The sequence below is a fragment of the Gallinula chloropus genome, assembly GCF_964237585.1.
Source record: "Gallinula chloropus genome assembly, chromosome: 1".
NCBI classification, from domain to species: Eukaryota; Metazoa; Chordata; class Aves; order Gruiformes; family Rallidae; genus Gallinula; species Gallinula chloropus.
The window spans coordinates 54821335-54830600 of NC_140085.1; positions in this window are offsets into that span (position 1 = coordinate 54821335).

Consider the following 9266-nt stretch of genomic DNA (forward strand, 5'->3'; position numbering starts at 1 on the left):
AAGGTGACATAAACTAAGCATGGATTAAACTACAGGTATGCATGTGTGCATAACAGCAAAACCCTCTCTAAAGATATGCTGCTGGGCTACAGGAGCTTGAGGATTTATCTAATCTAGCAACTATTTTCAGCTTGCTCAACTGAGGCAACAAGGTAGTCTAAACAAGCTTTCAAGCTTATGAAGGCATTTTCTGGCCATTCTTACACAATATCTTCCTCCAAAGAGCGTATCAGCCAAATGCATTGAAATGTTTTCCTGGGCCTCTCTACATATTTTACAGCTCTTTGTATGTTGCTTTGTCTGTGTGAGGATGAACCTTGCTGCTTGGTGAAATACTGGTCTACCAAGAACTAATATCAGATGACATTTAAAGAGACATAAATAATCTCCAGTACTGTCGACCAAAACCCTTGAGGTCTTCAAATGAAATCTCCTTACTTTTACTTGAGCCACAAAGTGAATTTAAATAGTGTGACTTAAAGAGACTTTAGTTTTTTGTGAAATAAACTACTGAGATCTGTACCTGCATGAATTTCCATTTCTACAAAAAAACCTTTATGTTGTAGGAGATGTTTCAAAAAGGGGAATTTACCACTGCTGGAATAATCCAATGTATTATAGAGGTATTACACCTGCTTCCTTTGGGTACTGACTTAATTAGAAGAGTAAGACTGACATAAACAAAGAGAAAACATACAAACCCCAATATCTGTTTCCCCTGTCCTGAAGAGGATGGCTTCCTATTTACATATTTCTTCTTTTTGTTTGTTTTTATCTGTCTTACAACATTTATAGTTTTCATTTTCTAGCTGTTTCTCCCTCTTACTCTCTAGGCTTATCTCCACATTGACCTTCATCTCTGTGTGTCGTGTCTGCAAGCCTCAGTCACCTGCTTTCTACTCCTCCTCCTTCCTTCAGCCATCTCTCCTCTTTGTGCTCTTGAACTCCATCTCATATCCTGGTTTTGCTCTCTCCTTGTATGCTACAAGATTCTCAGCCCACCTGAGTCGCTACATCACCTCTATTTTTAAAGTAAGCAGAGGTAGGAGCAGGTTTTCAGCACTACTCCTCACATGGCTGTGAGAGCTGGGGAGAAATGGCCACTGTGACAGAGGGCATCGTTACCACCCGCACTTCAAAAATCCTAGCCATCAGGTGAGGAACAAGAATTACCTAACTGGGGGGGGCCTCACAGGGAAACAAGTCCCCTTTTTTTGGTCAGTGTGCAAAACATTGAGGCAAAATGTGATTTCCATCATCTGGAGTCTCAGAACAAGATTCCACATGGGAAAGGATTACACAAAAATCGCACCATTATTCAACAGATTAGCTGGCAAGAGACACCCAATCCTGTCTGTTGATTTTGGCTACCTAAATAATTGTAGATTTTGCATTTTTTTCTTTTGCTGTGTCCCCCGCTGAGCTCACACTGAGTGACCTAGATACTCGACATCACGTTACTCATGTAAATTAACTGTTTTCAGATAGATTATAGCTGTGTAATCCTGATGTGAACAGACGCTAATAGAACCAAGGAATCCGGGCCACGCTACCACTCCTGTTAATGAAGCTGTACGAGGAAGGGAGATTTCTCTTTGACCTTAGATAGCATTAATGTTTGTAGAGCTGATACTGGGGGGGGGGGGGGAAGAAAAAAAAAAGAGAGCAAATCTGATACAGAAAACAAGAGTCAGGCATGAAACTTCATTATAATTTTAAACGACTTTTTTGCACTGCAAAGCTGTGCAGAGCTGCAGCTTTTTTTTTTCTTCATCAAAATCTGTTTTGCTTCAGGAAATAAATGAAGTTCACTTTTGGAAGCTGAACTTGTAAGTCATTTTTTCAGTACCGGTCTGTTTGTATGGGTGGAATACCGTCGGTGTTCCCCTTCCAGTACGGCAACAGGTACTGCTGCCGCCGGGCACACCGGGAATGTAAAGCTGTCCACCCATCCTCGCAGCCAGGCTCCAGCGAGGCGCGGAGCTCCTTGGTTCAGAGGCGTTTAACTGAGCTTACAGCCACATCTAGGGGAGCCACCCGCCATCGTTACCGGGAACCTGCGGACCGGCAGGAAGCCGCTGGCGAATGCGGACAAGCCTAACGCTGACCTGGCTGTTCTCCTCGGGGATGCGGCTGTGCGCGGGCGGCAACCCCCGCAGAACCGCGAATTTTAATCCTTATTAAAAGGCTGTTAATCTTAGTGGGGGGAGTATCGATGCCGGCCTGGGCACGATCGGTCTCCCCCGTTATTCAGGGGGCTCTGAGAGAGAAGCCCAAGGCGTTTTGCCGGGAGACCTTGTTTACAGTATTCGGAACCCTCTTAACGAGCCGATCTCTGTCAGGAGTGCCGGGAACTCTCCTGCGTGCGTGGCGACGGTACCGGCAAGCGGCCGGCAGCTCCCTGGCACGGCTGAACACCGCGCAGAACGCCAGCAGCCGTCCTCGCCCAGGAGGGCTGGGGCTCGGCCACCTACCCTCAGCCGCCGCCCCGAGCCGCACGGCCGCGCTTCGCCCTCCCGCCGGCGCCGCCGCCACGTCCCGGTCCCCTCTCTCCTTCGGGAGTTTCGGAACCGCCCGCGCTCGGCCCAGCGCCTCGCGAACTCGGCACAGAAGCTTCAAACCGCTGCTCTGAGGCGGCACGCAGCTCCGCACGCCGCCTACGCCGCGCCGCGCCCGGCACCAGGGAGCTACTCCAGACCCACCGCCCCTCACAGGGACAGCGCGCCAACGGCCGGCGACGCGCGCCGCCGCGCAGGCGCGAGAGGGCGGTGCCGACGGGCATGCGCAGCCCGGACGCAGGGGATCGCGTGCACCCGTTTCCCTGGCAACGCCGCCCCACCTCCATCTCGGCCAGACTCGGCTCGGCTCGGCTCGGCTCGGCTCGGCTCGGCTCGGCTCGGCTCGGCTCGGCTCGGCTCGGCTCGGTTCTTCCCCTGCGCTCCCAGCATGCCCTGCGCGCCGCGAGACCCCGGCGGGCGGAGGTGCCGGCGGGAGGGGAGGCGCCATTTTTAAACTCCTGGGAGCGGCGAACGGGCCTGGGCGTGACGGGTAACGTGCCGCTGGCTGGCCCGCGCCTTCCCGTTTGGCGCTTCGTTTCGCGCTGTACGAGTTGGGAGGTCCTTCGGTCTTTGTTCCGGCCTTGCTCGCTCCTCCCAGGGGCTGCCAGTTACCAGGCAGAGGGCTGCAGAATCGGGAAGAGAGGTCAGCGGCCTGTCCCGGGGCGCGGGTGTCGTTGCCTCACGTCCCGTCTGGTGGTCGCAGCCTGCTGCGGCCTCTGTCGCGCACCCGGTGGGTTTGGGAATTGCCCAGCGCAGGCCCCGGGGCGGCGGAGTTGAGGCACTTTTCAGATGTTTACGTTCTCCTGTTGGGTTGGGTTTTGTTTTTCCTACCGGTGAACTGCAGCCATGTGCAGGTTGGGGGTATCGGTTCTTTTTCTGTGCTTCAGGCTGTGTGACAGCCGTGCTAGTGGGGTTCTGAACAAACTCCTACATCCATAGGTCGTGGGAACGGTAACTTACTGATGTCACGGTGACTTAGACGCTTGCTTTTCATCTCCTGCGCTCCTTGTCCCCTCGCTGTAAGGTGCTGCTGCCTATGGGACGTGTAGGATACCTATGCCAACAAGACACCTATGCCTTCTCTGAACATCTCTGGCTTGATGTCAATACGAAAGGGAAATGATTTTTCAGAAGAGTTTCGGTTGTGGGCTGTAGAACTGTTTGTGACAAGCAGTCATCCGTATGCTCAAGTCAAACACTGAGCTTCTAGTGACCATGTGTGTTTCTCATGTGTGTTTGAAGCTCTGCTGTCATGAGAAAACAGTGGAAAGAATAATTGAGGCACACGCAGACTAGTTGTTTGTTGAGTACAGTACGATTTACCAACTGTAGCTAGCATACAAAATTTCAGTGTGATCAGTAAATGTTGTCAGCTTGACTTAGTAATGGGGGTAAATTAGTAATGTGGGTAAAGCAAAAACTTGAATCCCGGGTTAAGATATAACCTTGTTTGTTGCTTTTCATCTAACAATTAAACATATCTCTAGTGCAGGACAGAAGTTGAAAGGATGGTACTGTGTGCCACGTGTAGGGATGTGCACTGAAATGACGTATGCTTAATTGTTGTTGGAATTTGTACTTTGGATAGTGTTGTGGAGGAAGTGATAGTAGTTCAAATGAGCTCGTTGTCTTCTGCAGTGTAGAAGTCATACCGATGTTCTCCAAAATTTCTAAATTTCTGAACTTAGGCATCATGCATAGGTATTGAGTGGATTCTCTGCAGTGATATCTGAGCTGTGTCTGGGTTATGGAACTTCCCGTAAATAAAGGTTTTCATGTTTCTCTCTGATATTTTTTTTTTCCTCTCTCTTTTTTTTTTTTTATTTTTCCTTAAGGTGATTGCTTCAGCAAGTTGCTGATGGTGGATTAGTAGAACACGGACTGTTAAAGTAATTAGAGGTATGCTATCATATTTCTAAGATATATAATTTTATGCTGTTTTTTACTCACTTGATGTTCATGGGAAGTCTGATCTCTCATCAGTGTGTTGCATTTGTTTCTCTTAACTTCATCTAAAAGCTAGATATCTAGTCAAACTCTGTGATTTCATGAACATCTGAGCTCACAATGTGACAGCTCTCTGTTCCAGAAAGGAGAAAGCCTTGCTCCTCCTCCTGCCTATTTACTTGACTCTCTGTTCCTTTCTCCTAGCTAGTGCCAGCTGCCTGCTTTCACTGGTGATGTAGCCTGCTGGATTTTTCCATGGGCTCGCGTGACTCGCTGACCTCACAGAAAAACTATTGAGTGTTTTCTGCCTGTTTAAGTGCATTGGCTTCTTGAGTTAAATCAGTTCAGGGAAGGGTCTAATGAATGGCAAATGTTGGAGGGGGGATGAAGAAAGGAGGAGTGGAACCTCCCATTCCTGGTGACAGGGAGCTCATGTGTCGGATTACGCTTTTCCCTTAGTTCATTATCTGGTGTTACTGTAGACTCTTAAGCAGGGATGAGAAGGGGTAGTAGTGTTTGAAGAGCCGCTTTCATGAGGCTGCCCTTCTTCTGAGTGTCTCACTTCATTCTTTCAGGCCAATGGTTTATTGTTTCACAAGGCCTTGGCTGATTTGATTACAACAGAAAACCAAAGAAAGAGCATAGAAAGAGGCCTAGAGTTCTGACAGCAAATGGATTACGCTGAACATTGTGTCAAACAGCTGTTTGGCTTTCAGCAGGTTTGACTGAGAACTGTCCTGCCTGAACAAAACATGGCACAAGGCGAAGCACTGTTCATTTTTTCATCAGTGGACACACGATTACTTGGTGGTACCACCTAACTCTTTAAAACAGTGCTCAAATATTACCAATACACGTGTTCTAAGCGTGGCTGGGGTATGGAAAACAGAGCCTGGAGTGAGTTTTGTATGTCACCCAGGTGAATTACCAAGATGTGCTGAAATCATGTAACTTGATTGTTCCAGGAAAGCAAGAAGGAAGCCTTCTTGTTGTAAACATCGTAAAATAAAACTTGTAATATCAATAAATAAAACTAGACTGATCTCTTAATATTTTTCTTTAAATGCAAGTATTCTCCCTGGTTTTAGTGCTTGTATCAAACAAAAAGGTAAAATAATGTAGCTGAAAAATCTTGTAAAAGAAGAAAATCCCTTCCATGATGTCTAGATATGAAGAAGAAAGGGGTGTGAAAAAGCAATGGTTCTTTAAGCAATGGTTCTCTCTGTCTAAAAATAAACAATTGGAGAAGAAAGGCAAAACAAAGGTGATTCTTGAAAATGTAATTGAGTTACTTCACTTAGCTAGATATTCCACAATAAATATTGCTCTTTTAGCTACGGCGTGTGTGTTTCCTAGTTTTCAGGACTCTGCACCCATAACTTTATATGCACAAAACAATGTTAAGATTTCATAGTATATATACATACTCAGGGTAACTGATGCAAGTTTGCAGTTCTGTAACGTGGTAAAATTTGGCAAATATATAGGTGGAGAGTTAATTTTAGATGTGATGTGGGTTTGGTTTCTTTAAAGTATGTTTTATGGTTCTCATTTCTTGAACAGATCTCCAAAAGAAGGAAATTTTAACTAGTGTTCATTTAAAGGATTTCTCAAACTTATGGGTGTGGTTTTGTGTCATTTTGAAGATTATTTAAGGTCTCTTCATTGACTCTCAGCAAGTACTGTTAGTCATTAGCACAGAAGAAATTATTGTTCACAATATACTCTAGAATATTCATAACCCAAGACAATTTTGACTATTGACAGTTCACTACCAGGAATTATTTTATGATTTGGAGGGAAAAAAAAAAGAGAAGGTTTTTATTTGTGTGAATGTGAGTAGGCTGGACTTCAGCAGGGCCAACTTTGGCCTTTTCAGGCAATTGCTTGGGGAAATCCCATGGGACAGGGTGCTAAAAAAGAAAAGGGGCCCAATATAGTTGGTTTATGTTCAAGGACCACTTCTTCCAAGCTCGAGATCAGAGCATCCCAGTGGGTAGGAAATCAAGGAAGGGAGCCAGAAGACCTGCATGGTTAAACAGGAGACCTCTGGGCAACTCAAGTGAAAGAAGAGAGTCTACAGGTCATGGAAGGAGGGGGTGGCCAATTGGGAGCAATATGACTGTTGTCAGAACATGCAGGGAGGCAACTAGGAAAGCTAAGGTCTCCTTGGAGTTAAACCTTGCAAGAGAGGTCAAGGACAGCAGAAAGGGCTGCTTCAAATACATGGCAGACACAGCTAACACTAGAGGCAATGTAGGCCTTCTGCTGAATGAGGTGGGTGCCCAGGTGGCAGAGGGTACTAAGAAGGCAGAGTTACTGAATGCCTTTGTTGTCTCTGCCTATACTGCTGGAGACTGTCCTCAGGAGCCCTGAGGTGCCAGAGGAAGTCAGGATAAAGGAGGAGTTTGCCTTGGTTGATGAGGACTGGGTTAGGGATCAGTTAAGCAATCTGGACATCCACAAATCCATGGGTCCAAATGGGATGCACCCACGGGTGCTGAGGGAGCTGGCGGAAGCCACTGCTAGGCCACTCTCATCTTTGGTAAGTTGTGGGTAACAGGAGGTGCCTGAAGACTGGAGCAGGGCAAATGTTACTCCAGTCTTCAAAAAGGGCAAGAAGGAGGACCTGGGTAACTACAGACCAGTCAGCCTCACCTCCATCCCTGGAAAGGTGATGGAACAACTTATCCTCGGTGCAGTCTCTAGGCACATGAACAGTAAGAGGGTTGTTAGCAGCAGTCAGCATGGTTTCACCAAGGGGAGATCATGTTTCACCAACCTGACAGCCTTCTATATGAAGACACAACCAGGTGGATAGATGATGGTGGCGCAGTGGATGTGGTTTACCTTGATTTCAGTAAAGCATTTGACACCGTCTCCCACATCACCTTCGCGGCTAAACTGAGGAAGTGTGGTCTGGAGGATCTGAGGCAGATTGTGAACTGGTTGAAGAAGTCAGAGAGTTGTGGTCAGTGGGACAGCCTGGCTGGAGGCCTGTATCTAGCAGAGTCCCTCAGGGGTCAGTACCGGGACCAGTGCTATTTGGTATATTCATCCATGACCTGGATGAGGGAATAGAGTGCACTATCAGCAAGTTTGCTGACAGCACAAAGCTGGGCAGAGGGGCTGGCACACCAGAGGCTGTGCTGCCATTCAGCGAGCTCTGGACAGGCTGGAGAGTTGGCCAAGGAGAAATTTAATGCAATATAACAGGGGCAAGCATAGGCTCTTGCATCTAGGGAAGAACAACCCCAGGTACCAGTAGAGGCTGGGGATGAATATGTTGAAGAGCAGCATAGGGGAAAGGGACCTGGGGGTCCTGGAGGACAGCAGGATGACCATGAGCCAGCAATATGCCCTCGTAGCCAAGAAAGCCAGTGGTATCCTGGGGTGTATTAGGAGGGGTGTGGTTAGTACATCGAGAAATGTTCTCCTCTCCCACAACTCTGCCTGGTGAGACTGCACCTGGAATAGTGTCCAGTTCTGGGTCTCTCAGTTCAAGAAGGACTGGGAACTCCTTGAAGGAGCCCAGCGCAGGGCCACCAAGATGATTAAGGGAGTGGAACATCTTCCTGATGAGGACAGGCTGAGGGATCTGTGTCTCTTTAGCCTGGAGGAGGCTGAGGAATGACCTCATTAATGTTTATAAATATGTAAAGGGTGAGTGTCAGGAGGACAGAGCCAGGCTCTTCTCAGTGATGTCCAATGACAGGACAAGGGGCAATGGGTGCAAGCTGGAGTGTAGGAAAATCCCTGTGAATATAGGGAGGAACTTTTTCACTCTGAGGGTGACGGAGCACTGGGACAGTGCCCAGAGAGGCTGTGGAGTCTCCTTCTCTGGAGACATTAAAAACTCGCCTGGATGTGTTCCGGTGTGATTTAGTCTTGGTGGCAGGGGGTTTGGACTAGATGGTGTTTCAAGGTCTCTTCCAACTCCTGACGTTCTGTGATTTTTGTGAAACATTGCAAGTTGCTATTAGTGATTTAAAGGAAAAAGCTATTGTGAAGCAGTGGCATTTCTACTTTGTTTCAGTTGTCACCAGGAATGCAAATCATGGAACATACCACTAGATGTCCCTGCAAGCCAAAATAGTTTTGTTTCTTAAATACACACCCTCTAGGTTTTTGAAGTCTAAAACAATTGGTTTGCAAGGTGCATTCCCCTTCACCACCACACCCCGCCCTGTCCTTCACCGTTTTATTTTCCATGAAATCTCCATGCAGGTGAATACATGACCAGGTGTGTGTCTCGCTCGGTAATTTGCGCACTGCTTGATGGAAGTAAAAGCTGCAAGGAGATAAATGTGTTTCCCCACCTGCAACAGCTTGGAATTGAGAGTACACAGTTTGTATCTCCATTTATCTTTTGGTTGATAGGCTCCCAGAAAATGCCGTGGGGTTTTGGTGCCTTTGACTTTACATCTGTTACGCCACTTCAGAAGTACTTCCTACTCAAGTTCAGCTCCAGGATGCAGGCCTGACTTTAAATCTTGTGCTCCTAAGTCTGAGTGTTGGCTTACAGTTTGAGGGTTACATTTGGTACCTGTAGATTATGAAAGCAAGGACCTGAGATAGAGAAAAGTACTGTTGTCTGGTGGCTGGTTTGTTTTGGGGTTGTTTTGGTTTCTCTTACAGTGATCAGGACAACTCTGTTGGTATGCTTAGGATGTGCTGCCTTGGGTTTTCTCTGTGTAGCAGAACTTTCTGTTCTCTGACGTGGCTTCTTGTCCTTGGGATCACTGACAGCTTCTCCTCATA